Raw genomic sequence first — 19,187 nt, 5'->3', positions numbered from 1 at the left:
TGGCAAGTCCAAGACCAAGATGCCAGCAGATTAGATGTCTGATGAGACCCTGCTTCCTGGTTCATAGTCTTACTGGTGTGTTCTCACGTGATGGAAGGGGCAGGTAAGTGTTCTGGGCAAGGTCATGAGTACCATGCTTGAGGGCTTCACCTTCATTACCCAGTCACTTCCCCAAAGCCCTGTCTTCTAATGCCATCACACTGGTGATCAATTTCAACACATGAATCTGGAGGGGACACAAACATTCAGTCAATAGCAGTAATCCAGGGTAATGTAACAATAAAACTGAATTTGCATTGGTTCCTATTTGATTTTCCCAGTGTGTTAATGTTTTACACTGACAAGTAATAGGAGATGAACATAAAGTGTATGCTGCAGAGGAACACAGCAAGGCTCAGAGGAATTCAGGACATTTCAAAATCCCTTTCAGCCCATGTTCTCCCTCTTGGCTCAGCTCGATCACTACTTCACTTTGAAAGTCCCCCTTGCTTGGTTTTTTCTGATCCTTCTGAATGTTGTCCTTGTCACTGTGAAGCTCAGTGGACTCCTATCGCCCCTTTCCATCCAGCCACTCTTATTTCCTGCAATAAATACCTGTATTTACTGTTGGTGTGTCACCTATAGTATTTATTCATTAGGAATTTAACATACCTTTTAAATCACACTAATATTTTATTGTTTTGTTGTTGTTTTTGTTATTATTCTGTGTATAAAGTTGCATAGATTTGAGTGGTCTGTCAATAATCTAATTTTCTCAAAAGCTCTGTTATTTTCAGTGTATAATTTTGTAGAATGCAAGGTTTTCTGGAAAGTAAATATCGCATTCTAGCAAAAGCACGTGTGTGTGTGTGTGTGTGTGTGTGTGTGTGTGTGTTAGTCACTCAGTCGTGTCTGACTCTTTGCGATCCCATAGACTGTAGCCTGCCAGGCTCCTCTGTCCATGGGATTCTTCAGGCAAGGATGCTGGAGTGGGTTGCCATTTCCTTCTCCAAAAGCACCTATATTCGTAAACAAAACGGTCATCTATCTATGTGCTATTTGAAATCATTTATGTCTTTGGTCGTCTCTGTGAAGAATACTGAAGAATGGACAGGTTTTGGCTCTGAGTTTGGAATCACTAAGCATTGCTTTTCTGCACCATGCCATGGGGTTTGATTTATGGATCTCAACTTCTTACAGTGGCAGATACATAAATCTTCTTTTAACCCAGCTTCAGAGTGTATGCCTGTCAGCTGAACATGCTGCCCAATTTCTGTTCGACAAATACACAGTTAAAGATCCAAGAACCAAACCAGGTCCTCTATACAAAAACAAGTATGGAAAGAAAGAGGTGGGTTTCTTTGGGGGAATCTTGAAACTGAATTACCCAGTAAGGGCCTGGGACTTCTCACGGCATAATGTATGATGTAGGGAAACTGTGTCAGACTTTAATTTTGGGGGCTCCAGAATCACTGCTGATGGTGACTGCAGCCATGAAATTAAAAGACGCTTACTCCTTGGAAGGAAGGTTATGGCCAACCTAGATAGCATATTTAAAAGCAGAGACATTACTTCGCCAACAAAAGTCCGTCTAGTCAAGGCTATGGTTTTTCCAGTGGTCATGTATGGATGTTGAGAGTTGGACGGTGAAGAAAGCTGAGCGCCAAAGAATTGATGCTTTTGAACTGTGCTGTTGGAGAAGACTCTTGAGAGTCCCTTGGACTGCAAGGAGATCCAATCAATCCATCCTAAAAGAGAGCAATCCTGGGTGTTCGTTGGAAGGTCCGATGTTGAGGCTGAAACTCCAATACTTTGGCCACCTGATGCAAAGAGTTGACTCATTGGAAAAGACCCTAATTCTGGCTAGGATTGGGGGCTGGAGGAGAAGGGGACGACAGAGGATGAGATGGTTGGATGGCATCACCGACTCGATGGACATGGGTTTGGGTGGACTCCGGGAGTTGGTGATGGACAGGGAGGCCTGACGTGCTGTGGTTCATGGGGTCGCAAAGAGTCAGACACGACTGAGCGACTGAACTGAACTGAACTGAAGGGCTTCCCTGGTGGCTCGAACAATAAAGAAACTGCTTGCAATGTAGGAGACCCAGGTTTGATCCCTGGGTCAGGAAGATCCCCTGGAGAAGGGAATGGCAACCCACTTCAGTATTCTTGCCTGGAGAATTCCTTCTTGTGGCATAATGTGTGATAATAATGACAAATTTTACTCTACTGTTTTTTAGACTGTCTTTACCATTTTTAAGTGCATGCAGTTTAGTAGGGTTTAGTAGGGTTTAGGAACAGGTCTGCAGAACGTCATCTCTACCCATTGAACTATAACTTCCCTTTCCCCTCTCTCCACCATTATTTTTTAAAATTCCTGACCATTTGCCAATTGAGCAGGTGGTAACTGTATGGATATCTAAAATTGCCTTTAGCGTGATGAGTCATAAAAAATTCAAAGAACCAAGGGAATTAGCTTCAACCAGGTTTGAGATAAATCCAGGAAAAGAGAGAAATAACTTCTAATCCCAAGAGTAGAAATGTAGTCAGGATGTATCAATTCTTAGTTCACATCAAGGAACCCTTTGATCAGTATCAAGCTGGCCTGAGGACTTTCATGGCAACTCAGGAGCCTCCACCACTGCTTTCTGTGTATTTGGCAGCACCATGGCTCTGCAGAGTACAGACTAGGAGTAGGGAGCCCTGGCAGCAGCTTGCCCTCTAAATGGCCATGAATACGTCATGAAGTCTAACAGGCTCTTCGAAGATCATGCACCCAAAACAGATGTCCTTTATCCTCGAGGAGTTTACTCTTTCAGAATAATCTCAGTGAGAAATCCTTGAGGGTATTTAGATGACCTTCTTCTTGAGACATCGTGCTGCTTTATGCTTTGCTAAATGTCTAATCCGTATAATTATATCAAGGCACCAGATCTGTCTTGTGTTCTTTGATGTGGAGTGCAAATATAATTCATTGCTCTGTCATGCGTCTCTCTGATATGGAACTTTAAACTTTCCTCCACCAACCTCCAACCTCCACTGGGCCCAAGCAGAGCCTATTGTTAACTTCTCCCCTTTACTTTCCATTTAATGATATAAATGGACCTCTTCATCCTAGAAGCTCTTTGCAGATTCTTTAGAACCATTTTTCTAGCCATCCTACTGGAGTGGGTACCCATTCCCTTCTCCAGGGAGATCTTCCTGACCCAGGGATCGAACCCATGTCTCCTGCATTGCGGGCAAATTCTTTACTGCCTGAGCTACCAGGGAAGCCCTAGCCATCAAAGATGGTGCTAAATTATTTTAAGGGCTACTCAATTGATATTTAATCAGCAAGATATACTGCTACTTATGTACTTAAATCCCATATTTTTTGGAAATAACTAGTTGTTCAATGATCATAGAATATAATTTTTAGAATAGTGATACTGTGCAATTATAAAACACTAGGCCATGTCTAAGTGATTTTTCTTTTAAATATGTAGCTCTTTTCAAAAAGCAGTTGGTTGGAATGATATATATATTTCAGGATGATAGAAGCATCATGTAGAAAAAAATCAGCTGATTGAAAACGGGGCTCATTGTTTTTTCCATGAAACTCACTGCTCCTCTCATATTTTTCTTTGAGTTGAGAGGTTTATTGTCCACATTATAAGGCACCCAAACCACTCAAACTTTAAATCTAAAATGTCACCCTTAATGCCTCTTCCCAGTCTATCAGTCCCCAGATGAATTGTCTCTTTGAAATGTCCCTCAAATTCACTCCTACTGTCTGTATCTATACCTTCTACATTTCCCTCCTGGTTGGTTTCATTATGCTGCTGACCGATAACCCTGGTCTAGTCTTTCCCTTCACCTATCTGTTTCCTTCTACAGTTGCCTTTATTAAATGCAGGCACCTACTGACAAATTCCTAATGTCATCTACTGCATAGAAGATCAGGTCCAAATCCCTTGGCCGCACATCCAAGGCCCCCGGTCACGCACCTGTTCAGCATCACCTTCCCCTGGTCACCAGGCAGACTTGTCATTCTTGGCCTCCATCCCCTGGCATATACGGTTTCCTTTGCTGGAAAGTCCTACCTGCTTCCTCACTATTTCTCTTCTACTCCAAAACATGGCAAGTGTGAGATAGATCCAGGCTTTGTGGGGAACCTGAGGCTTATACAATCCGGGGAGTCCAATGTAAGAAAAAGAATACACTAAAGCAACTATACCGTAATAAAAATTTTTTTTTAAATGATGAAGAAGAAAATGGCAACTCACTCCAGTATTCTTGCCCAGGAAATCTCTTGGACAGAGAAGCCTGGTGGGCTATAGTGCATGGGGTTGAGAAGAGCTGGACGCGACTTAACTACTAAACAACAACAATGGCAGTTCTAGTCAATATGTGAGAATATAAAGTTGTAAGGAATTGAGAGTTGGGTCTAAAACAAAAATCCTATTGCTTACAGATGTGACTATCTATTTGGAAAAAAACAAAATAAGCTACAGGCATATATATAAAGTAAATTTTTTTTAAATGAAAAAAGAAAAAGAGTACACAATGATGCCTTTTCGTGTGTATGTGTGTGTGCTTAGTCACTCAGTTATGTTCGACTCTTTTGCAACCCCATGGAGTATAGCCTGTGAGGCTCCTCTGTCCATGGGAATCTCTAGGCAAGAACACTGGAGTGGGCTCACATGCCATCCTTCAGGGGATCTTCCCAACTCAGGGATCGAACCCTTATCTCTTGCGTCTCCTGCATTGGCAGCCCAGTTCTTTACCGCTAGTGCCATCTGGGAAGCCTTGCATTCTCATACTTTTGCATAATTATGAAAATAGGGGCAGGCATTGGGAGGGTCCCAGACAATTGAGGAAGCCTGAGCTTAAGCTTGGTTAGCTTCTTGGTATGGAGAAGGCAATGGCAACCCACTCCAGTGGGCTGGACACGACTTAACTACTAAACAACAACAATGGCAGTTCTAGTCAATATGTGAGAATATCAAGTTGTAAGGCATTGAGAGTTGGGTCTAAAACAAAAATCCCAGGGACAGCAGAGCCTGGTGGGCTGCAGTCCATGGGGTTGCTCGGAGTCGAACATGACTGAAGCAATGTAGCAGCAGCAGCAGCTTCTTGGTAAATCTGCCTCTGAGATATTGCTCAATGAATCTTATTGACTATTGTTTGTTAAACTTTCTCAGTCTGGTAGAGTGATGAGGATAGTGTGCTCAATAAAAATTTATTGAATTAAAGAATAAAATTCTACTCCCACCCAAGTTTGGGTCTGTCTTCCAGAATTTTCTCAAACAGTTAAATGTTGATTCTTCCTTTTTTCCAGGGTGCTATGTAGACACGTTTAATATGGCACTTTGAACAGTAAGTAGCAATAGTGTGTTTTTGTTTCTTGTGGATCGGGGACCTTATAATACACCAGTAAATCCCTAAACCTCATAGTACACCTGAAACAGCTTGAATAACTTGTGACTCTCACTCCCAGAGTTCCTGATTCAGTTGAGCTGGATGGGGCTGGAGGATTTACGTTTTTGACAAGTTCCTGGGTGGTGCTAGTGGCCAAGTTCTACAGGAATTACACCCCTTTCACTCTAAGCACATTCTGAGCTCATGCTAGGTGCTTGAATATCTATCAAACTGAAAAAGAATTCAGCATCTTATAAAGTTTTATCTTTCTATACTTTCAGCAAGTAAACAATTAAGGAGTCTTACATGTAGTCTTTAAAAATTGAATTCTCTATTAATAATTAATGTAACTAACAATATTTATTGAGTAACTATATATTACTTTGCAAATTAATAATCCTTGGTTGTTCCACTCTTAGATCATGTTTTAAAAGGAAGGAAAATAAAAAGAATTTTAAAGGTTCAGACTGTTCCTTATATATTTGCTATAGTACTTGGGGCTTTCCTGGTGCCTCAGATGGTAAAGAATCTGCCTGCAATGCGGGAGACCAGGGTTCGATCCCTGAGTCCAGAAGATCCCCTGGAGAAGGGCATGACAACCCACTCCAGTATTCTTGCCTGGAGAATCCCATGGACAGAGGAGCCTGGTGGGCTACAGTCCATGGGGCCGCAAAGGGTTGGACATGACTGAGCAACCAACACTACAAAAACTACTATAGTACTTGGGGATATATTTAACAACAATTACCAAATCTTTATTCTAGATTAGGGCGTATTGTTTTTCTTATTACAAAGATAACAACCATAGACTAAAGAAAGAGAGAATATCATGAGGTTATTAAAATCATACACATAATGACATGAGTTTTTACTGTTAACATGTTAACATTAAAAAGTGGTACTTGATTAAAATCATACCCATAAGGTTGTGAGTTTTTAATATGAAAACTGTTATGTATTACAAAAACATTTAATTCCACAGTATTTAAGATGTATACAATAACACAGAGACTAATACAGTTTTGAAAAAGAAAAGGAAGATGACAGAGTGGAGGCAAAGTAGAGCATAATGTTAAGAAAATTTTATGAAAAACAAAAAATTTATTCAACAAGGAAAAACTTTAAAAATTTTAGAGTAGTAATATTGGTGATTTTCTTTGTTTATCTAAAAATTTAGATGAGTTTCTGAGGACCAAAAGGAAGAAAAGAGGAAAGACACACAAAAAAAGGAAGAGGAAGAAAGAAAGAAATGAAAAGAGGCTTTGAAAGGTTGTAAAGCCCAGGGAGTTCCTTGCTGTTGCAGTGGTAAAGAATCTGTCTTGGGAGCTAAGATCCCACAAAGCCTGCGCTCCACAACTAGAGAAACCCACATGCTGCAACTAGAGAAGCTGTGCACAGCAATGAAGACCCAGCACACACATGCAAAAATTATCAAGCCCAGGCACTCTTACTCACAGAATCATTTCAGAAAGAAATTACCAAACTTTCTACCAGGAATAAAAGCTCTTTGTTTACCTGAAGCCTTGAGGTTATTAGGGGTTAAGGACAAGGACTGCCCACAATTCCCCATAGGGTGTGTGTCCATGTGTGGGGATGTCCTGGATGGGGGGTGGATTGGGCACTCTTGTTCAGTGTGCTGGCTCCCCCTTTAAGAGATCTTAGCATTTTTTTAACATCAAATTTGGAAACTTAAAGGTAAGATTTTTAAAGACCATAGACCCTAATTTACTGTTGAAACCCACAATCTAGAACTAAAGTTTTTAAAATTAATTAAAAATTTAATTTCAATTTTAATATGCAACAGAGGTTTGGATTATGTGAACTCATGACAGCCTGCAACTGATAAAATGGTCCAGGAAAGAATTTCAGTGGGCGTTTCTGATCATCTGCTATAAGAAGCAGATTGTTGCTTTAAGAATCAATTTTTTTCTTTCTTTCATATTTCATTCACAACATAAACACAATTTTTAAAAAATGCCTGTTTCCTTTCTTCCAAATCCTTTCAAATTAAACAAATATGGTCATGCAGTTTATAATGAAATCTTTCTTCCCCCTGGCTATTGAAACAACCAGACTTAACAAGTGGAGAATTAGAGAAACAAGGCTGTACATGTATATAGGTACACTCACAAAGAAATTCACAAAGAGAACAGAAGGGCAGCAGGTTACTATTATTAAAGCCTGGGAGTGTGTGGATGTCACAATGTAGTGACCATTGCTTCACTTTGACAACTGTCAGTTGCTTATGGAGGCTTTGCCTGTGGCATAAGGGCCTCAGGTGACAAGGAGACATGGGGATAGAAATATAACTGCACCCTCCCCCACCCCCCACCACGACCATGCCTTTTAGCAGAATGTTACTTGCTATGTGTACTCAACTTATGGACCATATCTGATCCTGGCCCTTGAGATTAGCACTTGGATGGTAGAGAAGAATGAGATCTCTTCATGCTAAGGCCTGAAGGAGTGAAGGAGAAATATTCTAAGCCACTTCTCTCCACGTCTCTTGCCATGGTCCTACCAAACCTTGCAAGGACTTTCCAGGTAGGTCAGTGGTAAAGAATCTGCCTGCCAATGTGGGAGACATAGGACACTTGGGTTCAATCCCTGGGTGGGGAAGATCTCCTGGAGGAGGAAATGGCAACCCACTCCAGTATTCTTGCCTGGAGAATCCCATGGACAGAGGAGTCTGGTGGGCTACAGTCCGTAGGATCACAGAGTCAGATGCAACTGAGAACGCACACACACCAAACCTTGCAAGGGGAGGGAGGGAGATTGGATAACTAAAAGGAATTTTTACTCCCAGGTCTCATTTCTAGCTCTTTACTTGTCCCATGTAAGTTGGAAGGCTTCACTGCATCTTTGACCATTAATAGGACAAATGGTGAGGCTTGAGCAGGACCAGCAGTTAGTGCCCAGAACAGACTTAATTGAGCTGCTGTTAACCAGTTGCCAGATTAATGGATGGTCTCCATGCTCTCTGGAAAGGAAACTGACTAAGGCCCAAGACACTGGACAGCTGAAGTCTGCTGGTTACTTTCTATAGAATATCCGTGCACCACTGCCCTGCTATTTGAATTGCACACTCACCAGTAATTAGTCATATTTCTTCTAAACCCTGTTGTTTCCTGTCATACCAAGAGAATAAGAGTGGAAGTGAGGCATGCACCTTCCATTTCACTCCTTAATGATGAAGTGGCTGCTGCGCCCCATCCCCCAACTCCCACCACCCCATGTATCTGTTCCTGTAGCAGTTGTTTTTTAGCAGTAGCAGCTGGATTCAATCTGCAGTTTCTTCTGTCTTATCAGCATGTGTGTCACTGTACATCAGAGAGATCAGTACCATCTGGTCAGCAAACCCCTCCATCCTCAGAGGTTGGATCTCCGCTCACAGAGTGTCTGCCCAAAGCTCCTGGGGCATCTGCATCAGCCAAGCAGTGGTCTGAATCCTCAGACTTCTGCATTCTGGCTCCGAGGGAGGCTTCACGCAAGTCTCAAGTCTAATGTGCTGTGCTTAGTTGCTCAGTAGTGTCCAACGCTTTGCAACCCACTGGACTGTATCCTACTAAGCTCCTCTGTCCATGGAATTCTCCAGGCAAGAATACTGGAGTGGGTTGCCATTCCCTTCTCCAAGGGATCTTCCCAACCCAGGGATCGAACCCTGGTCTCCTACATTGCAGGCGGATTCCTTACTGTCTGAGCCACCAAGGAAGCCCTCAAGTCTAATAATCCTTACCTATTCCCTTTGTTTGTGTGTCCATGGATCAGACACTAAGCCCTGGTTGTACTGAATATTCAAGAGAAAATAGACTTCTGATCACAGCTGTTGAGTCTTGGGGTAGACCATTTCAGCACTGGGTTTGTATTATGCCTGATTGTCCATTCCTGGAAGAAAGAGTCTTTTCCTTTAGATCACATCATGCATGTATGCTCTGTTTCTGACTTATAGTGACTCCATGAACTACAGACTGCCAGGCTCCTCTGTCCATGGAATTCTCCAGGTAAGAATACTGGAGCGGGTTGTCATTTCCTTCTCCAGGAGATCTTCCCAACCCAGGGATTGAACCTGCATCTCCCACATTAGTAGGCAGATTCTTTTTTTTACTGAACCACCTGGGAAGCCCAGACCACGTCATGCTGCTGCTGCTGCTAACTCGCTTCAGTCGTGTCCGACTCTGTGCAACCCCATAGACAGCAGCCCACCAGGCTCCACCATCCCTGGGATGCTCCAGGCAAGAATACTGGAGTGGGTTGCCATTTCCTTCTCCAATGCATGAAAGCGAAAAGTGAAAGTGAAGTTGCTCAGTCGTGTCCGACTCTTAGCGACCCCATGGACTGCAGCCTACCAGGCTCCTCCGTCCATGGGAGTTCCCAGGCAAGAGTACTGGAGTGGGGTGCCATTGCCTTCTCCAGACCACATCATACCTCCGCTTAAAAAGTCAGCTTTCCACTTTCCTCAGAACAAACCCCAGTTTTATATGGTTTTACTCCCAGGCCTTGAATGACCTTGCCCTGGGGTGTATCTCAGATCTCATGACTTACTCCTCTTCTTTCTATTTATTGCAGTCCAGCCACACTAACTTTTTTTCCCATAAAGCAACTAAGCTCTGCTAGGCAAATCTGCCTTTGTGCTTACAAATGGTATTTGTCTGGAATGTTTTCTTTTGAGACCTTCGCATGACAGGTTACAGTCTTATTATCACCTTTTAAAAGAGGCTTTTACTGAGCTTTCAAAGAATTCCATTCTCTCAGTATAATCCCCTTTATTTCTCTCATAGCATTTACCATAATACTTAACTACCTTGTTTTCTTCTCTATTTGCCTATTTTCTTCTCCATGTCTAGAATATAAGCTTGTAGGAGCATCTATTTTGTCTACCTTGTTGATTACCTTTTTAAATAGCTATTGGATTAAAAAATAAATTTAGCTTTTGGTACTGTCTAAAATATGCAAATAAATGAAAATTATGAGTGTTATCCTTCAAAGGAACATAGAAATTCAAAGTACCTAAATATTAAGTTTTTATTCTCCTAAGTCTACCCAGAACAAGTGGACAGCTGTTTTCACAGGTTGGACCATTCATGTGCTACACTAAGTCCTCTTGGAAAAAGAGATCAGCAGGAAGGGGGTTAAGCATAGTTTTGATGCAAGACTCTGTCAAGGCAAAACAGAGTGAGGAAGAGCAGTTGCAAACCATTCACCAATGCATTTGTTCTCAGCAAATGAATATCACAAATCTTGTGGGCTTAGGCTGTTCATCCCATCTGGTCACACTTCATCATGAGCCTGAAGGTGTCTGCAAACATGCCCTGAACACTGACTCAAAAGGAAAAAGGTATAATTTTGTCACATAAACAAAAATTTAAGGCAGAGTACAAGAATCAGTAAAACTGATGACATTTTCTTTCATGAAGCCCTGTTAAGTTATATTAGTCCAAGGGGCTTATCAGACTGTCTGATATTGACTCAACTTCCTTTTCCAAACACATCGGAGGCTCCCTTGAATCAAACGGTTGACTATGACATGTCACGCACCAAAGTTTGGGGTCTGACTAAAGACATTACACTTCTAGAGAACCGTATTTCATTAGGAAATTTCTCTTTGCCCCCATATCTTGGCACACTCTTATAGCACCATAACTATACTATCCATGATATAGCATTTATATACATGTAAGCTAATAAAATCCATATGAAACTTAATCTAGACTACTCATAGAACAATTTCCCAATTGATAGATTATCCAAGTTTTATACTTCTCTCACTGAAAGTATTTATTACCCCTCCTTGCAAATACACATATAATACACAGGGAAACTGGATGGACAAAGTAAACAAGATGAATCTCATTTATGAATTTGGTCTCAGGAAAAATGATGCTATCCTGCCCACAACCCTACTCACTACTCCATAGCCATGCTATCCTACAATTACTCCCTGTCAAGGTGGAGAATTTAGCTGTATAAGGACACAGTCTTCAGATTTCTGCTCATGTTCGGTCATTATGACCCTACCGGAAGAGTAGAACCTACTTTCTCCACTGTCAGCATCCCAAGTCTATTCAAATTTTACAAGTGTGGAGATACAGGCAAGCTTTCTTCCTGATCCTCCTGTTTATCTTTTTAAGGTCTTGACGAAGGTTGGTATAAACCTATCCTAAATCACAGCTCACAACCATAGACGCCATGCTCTGAGTCACTGAGGGAAAGCAGTAAAATGAGAAACTTGTCTGTAACTTCATAAACAGAGGATTCAACACTAGGGCTTTCTACTGCTGATGATTTGGACCAAAGAGTCCTATTTCCCAGGTGAACATTTGGCAGGACCCTGATTCTAAACCATTGCACAGTGAAATGGAGAGAACACAGTTGTTACAAAAGCAATGATGCTTCTCTGTGCTTGCTGCTGCTGCTGCTAAGTCGCTTCAATCATGTCTGACTCTTAGCGACCCTATGGACTGCAGCCTACCAGGCTCCTCCGTCCATGGGATTTTCCAGGCAAGAGTACTGGAGTGGGGTGCCATTGCCTTCTCCGCTGTGCTTGCTAGATGCCACCATTTATGACATTGGGGACATTCCTGATTTACAGTCTCCCTCAGCAGGACAAGGCTACCTTTTTTAAGCTTGGACTTCCCAGACTTCCTATCCTTTAGTCCAGGTATGTGCCAGGAAGAAAGACAAAGCTTTCAAAAGCAGCAGACAGCTAACAGTGTCCGGCAAGACCTTATCTTCCCCGAGTTACACAGCCATGGTCCCCGTGGATAGGAAAAGCCTTTTCGGAGAGCAGTAAACTGCATTGTTAAGAGGTGGTGGTGGTGGGGAAATGGGGCCAAGGGTAAAGGGCCCTAGAATCGCTACTCATTCATTCATTCATTCTCTCTTCTACCAGAAGAGGTTCACATAGGGGCGGGGTAAGGGTTGACTTGAAGGAAGCTGAGGTTTGCTAACTTTTCAAGTGTTCCTGATATTTTAATTTAGGTATTGACATCCCCAGGTGGCACAGCAGTAATGAACCCACCTGTCAATGCAGGAGATGCGAGAGACATGGGTTTGATTCCTGGGTCGGGAAGATCCCCTGGAGGAGTGCATGGCAACCCACTCCAATATTCTTGCTTGGAGAATTACCATGGACAGAGGAGCCTGGCCAGCTATGGTCCATGGGGTTGGCAAAGAGTCAGACACGACTGAGCACATTTGTGCATGCGTGTGTGAGTGCGCACGCACACGCACACACACTGGCATCTTAAATGACCAGCTGACACCAGGACTGTAAACCAAATGGAAATTGTCAACTAGGTCCTCTCCCATTTTTCTTCTAGATCCCCTTTCCCACCAGTTTTGTGAGTCAGAATCTTTATGTGAATCTCTGCTCAGCCCCATCCCTTATTCCTCATTCACCCTGACACTGCAAAAAAAATCTCTCTCCACTCTTGTTGAAAACAAGTATTGTTTAGAGAGTAAATGTAGTTTGGCTCATCAAAGCCTGTTTATTTGAAACCACATTATAAACATGCAAATGTGGAAGATTCTATATAGTACACCAAATAAATAGACAATTTCTAAATCTCCACCTTCCATTCCTCTTCTAATTCATCTTGTATAGAACCAACCAATTACTCACTCTTTAACAACACTTCCGATGTCTCTGCCATACCCTCAAATTTATAATGACTACAGATTGCCTATAGAACAAAACTCCCAGATTTTAATCTTGGTAATTTAAAGCTCTCCATTAATTTAGTGAAAAAAAATACATGCCAAGAACTTCACTAGGCATTGCTGAAGATACAAAATGAGCCCAAGAAGATTCCTGATTTCAATGAATTTACAACCTAATTGAGAGAATGTAAGGGCAGAATATATGTGCCACACAGGAGGCATCCATAAGAGCAGCAATTATACACTAAGCATTTATTTGTGTGACGTGCCAGGTGGTTCACATCTCTTATCACGAATCCTCATAACAACCCTAGAACCTGGATGTTGATATCTCCATTTACAGATAACTATAGCAACAGCAACTGCCCGGTTCCTGCCTGCACCAGGCACTTTGTATACAGCATCACACTTAACCCCACTCATTTTACAGTGAGTGTAGGTGATTTGCCTGAGGTCACAGAACTAGTCGGTAGCCACTATGTCTGAGCATGTGTATCCACCTCCCATACACACATGCTGGAATTCTAATGCCCAGTGGGATGGTATTGGCAGGTCGGGACTTTGAGAGATGATTAGGTCATGAGGACAGGGTTTCCTGAAGGGGATTAGTGACTGAATAAGGAAGCCTGAGAGCTCCTGAGCCCCTTCCCACCACATGAGAAGGCAGTGAGAAGTTGGTAGCCTGCGAACTGAAAGACTTCACCAGAACCGGACCATGCTGGCAACCTGGTCTTGGACTTCCAGCCTCCAGGACTGTGAGAAATACATTTCTGTTGTTTCTTAGTCACCCAGTCTGTGTTATTTTGTTATAGAAGCCTGGACAGACTGAGACAGTGGCAGAACCCAGTTTCAAAACAAGTCTCTGACTCCAAAGTCTTTCTTCCTTAGACTATGCCATCTGCCTTCTTAGGGAAAAAGCTCAGAGAAGGTCAGCAGCTTTGCCAGAGTTCATCAAGCTCTTAAGTGGTGACAGGGATGGAAAGACAAATTTATTTTACTTCCAAGTACATGCTTGCTTCCTTTTCCTCTTTCTCCTCCTCTTCCCTTCCCTTCCTGAACAGTTCAGCCCTAAAGCCCTGAGGTGGAGCTGAGCAGCCCTGTTTGGGGGTGGGGGCTGGAAACCCAGAACATGGGCAGGATGTCTGTGTAGGAAGGAGGGTGAGGAGGGTGTCCTGCTGGAGCGGGGAGGGAGTGTGGTGTCAGAGCCTGGGCAGGGTCATGAGGGTGTCCACACAGAGGGCTTAGCCAGGATATGGGTGTTGGAGCCCATGGAGGGTGAGGAGGGTGCCCACGTGGATAGGTGCTCACTCTGAGCATCGGCACTTGCATAGATTAAGAAGGGATTCCACGTGGGTTAGTTGGTGGCCTGGCACAGGGTTTTAGAGTCCAAATAGGCTGAGGAGGATGGTGTATGTGTGTGCGTAAAGTTGAGGAAATGATGTGAGTAGGTTATACTCAAGGGGACTGGTCAAATAAGTAAATGCATTTCAAATAATGGGAGGCTGATTTCTCAGTAACAAAGAAAGGAATTAAAAACAGGACAAAAAATTAAAATAGGCTTTAATGTAAACCAATGCTTTTCAATATAAAAGCAGATAGAAAAATAAATATTCAAATAAAAGTTTGAATGTGTGTATGTATGTGTCTGTGTGTACAGACACATACACACACACACACACACATATATATATAAAATACATGCCTGTGTTCCTTAGCTCTGTCTACCAGCGTCAATGAGCATACCCAATGTCTAGACCTTGGCTTCTAAAGTACCATTGTGCACCAAAAGGAACCAGGACTCTTTGGAGAAATGGCTAATTCCAGGACTGGGGCAAGGGAAGTACAAGATGAACTGGGAACTCCCTCTTGTGCCAGAAGAAAATAACCAAAGGATGATTAGAAGGATGGGAAAAGACGCAGAGGCCAACTTAAAAGGGTTCCCACTGGTCTAATACAGAACAAATTTAGCATTGCTATAGATCATGGTAATTATAGATTAGATCTCTTGAATAAGATAGGAAAACATGAGCCCATATTAATATATATTATACATAGATTAAAGTTTTATGAGAAATGGGAATTACAGAGTTTCAAAACACCTCTCTACAAAGCACTTAGGAGAAGAAACAATGGAGAAGCCTGGCAGACTCCTTTTCAATTAATAGTTGCCGCGAACATCATCAGCCATGGGACACACAGAAATTTATGCTAGTAGATAGGATGCAACAAGAACACAGAGATGTTCTCTGAAGTTTCTGCCGAAGAAGCATAACCAGATTCTAGACCCGAGGAAACATGAGACAAAACACAACAAACAATATTCTACAAAATAACTGGCTTGAAAAATTCAGAAGTCTCAACACCATGAAAGTTAAGGAAAGACTTGTTTCAGACTGAGGGAAACTAAGGAGAGAAGACAATTTAATCCAATCACGTGACTCTGTACCAGATGCTTTTACTATACAGGACATCTTTGGGAGAATTGGCAAAATCTGAGTGGGGTCTGAAGATTGAATGGTAGCAAGATATCAGTGTTAATTTCTGAGCTTGAGGGTCCTATTTTGGTTATTAGGAAACTGCCCTTGTTTGGAGGAAATATACTTGGAAGTGTTCAGCATAATGGGGAAACTTAGTTTCAGATGGTTTAGAAAAAAGCCCCTTTGTATTGACTATACTTCCATGTTTTCTGTAAGTTAAGATTGTTTCAAAATAAAAATGATTAGAAAGGTATATTCTCCTGTGTGCTAGTTTGCTTTTCTTCATGGAAGAGATGGAATTAAGGGAGAATTTAAATAGGTAGTGATGTCTAGGAGGAAAACTTTTCATGTAAAGTGGTGTGTTCAAACACACTTAGTGCTTCCCTGTTGCCTTACAAATTCTCAGAGAAATGGGAGGAGGCAGAATAGAAAATTGGCTAAGATGAACATTGGAGTTAGACCCAGATTCAAATGCTGACTTTGTCTTTTTAATAAGCTGTGTGACTTTTGACTATTTAAATCTCAGTTTCATCATTTGTTGGAGAAGGAAATGGCAATCCACTCCAGCATTCTTGCCTGGAGAATCCCATGGACAGAGGGGCCTGGCGGGCTGCAGTCCGAGGGGTCACAAAGAATTGGACATGACTGAAGTGCCTTAGCACAGCACTAGCACTTCATCATCTGTAAAGTGGAAATAAAGCTGATGTTTGTGTGTGAGAATTAATGAGATTTAATTGTGTGTCAAGGGCTCAGCATACTTCCTGCCACATTTATCATTGATGAAGATGCAGATATAATAATGATGATCTGAACTATACTTTACAGAAGGTAATCTGTGTTGTGTAGAAGGGATGTGAGTTGGTGCAGAGTGACCTTGAAAGAAAGCAGAGCAGTTAGGAAGGTAATAGAGATTGTCCAGATGAGAGTGGAGTAATGGCTATTGGAATGGAAGGACTTGGGCAGATAAGAGTTTGTTAGGGTAAATTCTTCAGGTTTAAAACAATGAATTAGATCTCCAGATGATCCCCAGAAGCTTCAAGACTGTTCTGAGATCCAGTCTCTGGCGGAGAGGGAGGAACAGTGCCCTTAGTGATTGGTGGAAACAGAAGTTATTGGAGTTCCTTAAAGGAGAGCTATAAGTCCAATTCTCTACAACCAGCCCCTTCCAGCCTCCTAAGTGAAAACATATAGACGTACACTTTTCAGCTTATTATGTCTATTCTTCTGCTGCATCTTGTCTTTTCCTGCATTTCTGTCCCTTTCTCCCTGAATATTTCACCCAGGCACTCAAAGCCCTATACTTTGTTTAGGTCTTGGGCAAGATTTTGTGCCTTTTCTGGCTCTAAGAGAATGTCTGATTCAAGCACCATAACAAGTATAGATGGTTGGGAGCATGAAACTTCCTGATGACTGTTCAGTTCAGTTCCTCAGTTACGTCTGACTCTTTGCGACCCCGTGGACTGCAGCATGCCTGACTTCCCTGTCCTGATGACTGTTAGGAAGACTTAGTCTGTGGGTACTTTCAATCAGCAACTTACTCCTTGCTCTGCAGTTCCACGTGCAGCTGACATGACACCTTCTTGCAATTGCTGATACAATATATTGCAATTGTATGGCTCTCTGTTTCCTCTGTATTCATTTTGTCTCATTCACATGCTCTTCCTGGGCAGAGGCTGTGTTTCCATAGGAACACTGAATAGTTGCACAGAGTAGTTGCTCAATGAATGTGGAACTGAACTGAATCAAAAACTAGAATGATGACAGGAAAAAAAAAGCAATTCTAAGCAAGTTGTGAAATCACAGAGTCCTTATTTAATTAAAACAAGAGCTACAGAAATAAATGCTTCAGCGTTAGCTGAAACACAAAGCAACTGTCCTTTGGAAAATGAAGCATGTTTGAGAACACAGGCCTGGGGTCAGCTGCCAGGTTACATTTTGACCACAGCTCTGCTACTTCCTAGCTTTAAAACCTGGAAATTATTAGTAATGTTTGCTGCCTAAGGCTTTTGCGTTAAATGAGATGATATAGGTAAAGAACATTGTGTGTTTGACTAATAGTTAACAACTCGAGGACGGTTAGCTATTATGATTAATTTTTTCCTAAAATTTTTGAATAGAAAATGAAAATATATTGCTCTGAAATTCTCTCAAGGAGGTCATGCTTCTCTAAGAGGATTCAGCTGGGAAACCAGCTATTGGAATAGCCCATGTAGTTTTGAGAAGGGAGAAGTCATCTCATATTCAGTTCCTTTCCCAGACTACAGTTACACAAGGTGGGTTGGGGAGTTCAGGACTGAGCACGTGCGTATGTGTGCTCAATTGTGTCCGACTCTTCGTGACCCCATGGACTGTAGCCTGCCAGGCTCCTCTGTCCATGGGATCCTCCAGTCAAGAACACTGGAGTGGGTAGCCATTGCCTTCTCTAGGGGATCTTCCCGAACTAGGGATCGAACCTCCATCTCTTGCATTGGCAGGCAGATTCTTTACCCCACTGAGCCATCAGGGATGATACCATATGACCTGACACTCACAGCCTTAAAATCTCATTCCTCTCCCACAGTAAGGCCAATGCATTTCCTCATGTTTCCGTGCTTTCTCTCTATGGTGGAAATTCTGCATGCTTAGCCTCTGTCCTTCAATGCTGCACTCAGTGCTAAATTGAAGTGATCCCCACTGCATTCTCTGAGGCACAATATAAATGATTTATTCACTCCCCCCACCCCCCGGACTCAGTTATCCTTCCTGGAGCAGTCATCCTCGGCTGGAAGACTCTTCCATTTTTGAGGGTTGGGGGGCGCATTGGTGCTCTACCTCTCCAGTTCTCTCAGTATGGGAGAGCTCCTTATTGGTTCAGGTTACTTCTACTGAGTATAAGTTAGGGGTCCTGGGATTTTGCGTAAGTTGTTCACAGCTTTATTTCCAGTACTTAAAATTGAAGGAATGATGTAACTGCCCCAGAGGAGGTTATCCTCTTGTTGGCAGGACAAAATGTATGTATAAGAAACAGAACCATGCAATTGGTCTTGCCTCTAGGAGTAAAGCTCGCTGAAGTCTACAGTGGTAAAGCCCACATTTCCCTCTCTATTCTCTGCCTTTTTCTTCCCATTTTTTTTTTCTTGGCAGTCTGTGCTTTGGCTGGAATACAAACTGAGCTGCTGCTACTGTTAAGTTGCTTCAGTCATGTCCAACTCTGTGCGACTGCATAGATGGAAGCCCACCAGGCTCCCCCATCCCTGGGATTCTCCAGGCAAGAACACTGGAGTGGGCAGTGGCTACTAAAGATAATATTTTGGAGATATAGGACGGTACCTACGTATTAGTTTATTTAATTCAGACTTCCGGCTTGTGCAAGGATTCACCCTTTGCAAAACTGTATTCTCCTCTTACATGAGTGAGTTCTGACAATAGCACATAGAGCTGTATCAAATACACAGAATGTTCTTGTAACCATCACATCAGTAAAATGGTTATACCAATCAGTATCCATTAGAAGGGATCTGTGTCTGTTTCCAACCATTATCCCAGCATAAAGTGAATTTTCTCATTTAAAAAGGCTGAATTGAGCTCATTTTATACACTAAGTATGGAGTCAGTGTCTGAAACTTTGGCTACCTGATGTGAAAAGTGGACTCTTTGAAAAAGACCCTGATGCTGGGAAATATTGAAGGCAGG

The 19,187-nt window shown here is 42.3% G+C and overlaps 1 protein-coding gene and 1 long non-coding RNA gene across 3 annotated transcripts in view; one reads left to right on the top strand and one right to left on the bottom strand.

The window, feature by feature from the left end:
• LOC145510966 (uncharacterized) overlaps window positions 1-6,891 on the top strand; it is a 106,252-nt gene extending 99,361 nt beyond the window's left edge. The window contains exons 6-7 of the long non-coding RNA XR_014057306.1: window positions 5,300-5,337; window positions 6,557-6,891. This is a non-coding gene — a long non-coding RNA (uncharacterized LOC145510966). The remainder of the gene's footprint in view (window positions 1-5,299; window positions 5,338-6,556) is intronic.
• Window positions 1-19,187, bottom strand: part of CPA6 (carboxypeptidase A6) — a 275,220-nt gene that overhangs the window by 101,857 nt on the left and 154,176 nt on the right. The gene's annotated exons all lie outside the window — the stretch shown is intronic.

Source organism: Giraffa tippelskirchi, chromosome 6 (genome assembly GCF_054371585.1).
Source record: "Giraffa tippelskirchi isolate mGirTip1 chromosome 6, T2T-mGirTip1v1.2.pri, whole genome shotgun sequence".
Taxonomy (NCBI): Eukaryota; Metazoa; Chordata; class Mammalia; order Artiodactyla; family Giraffidae; genus Giraffa; species Giraffa tippelskirchi.
Note: the sequence above shows the minus strand (reverse complement) of the source record. Positions and strands in the feature narration are given on the sequence as shown.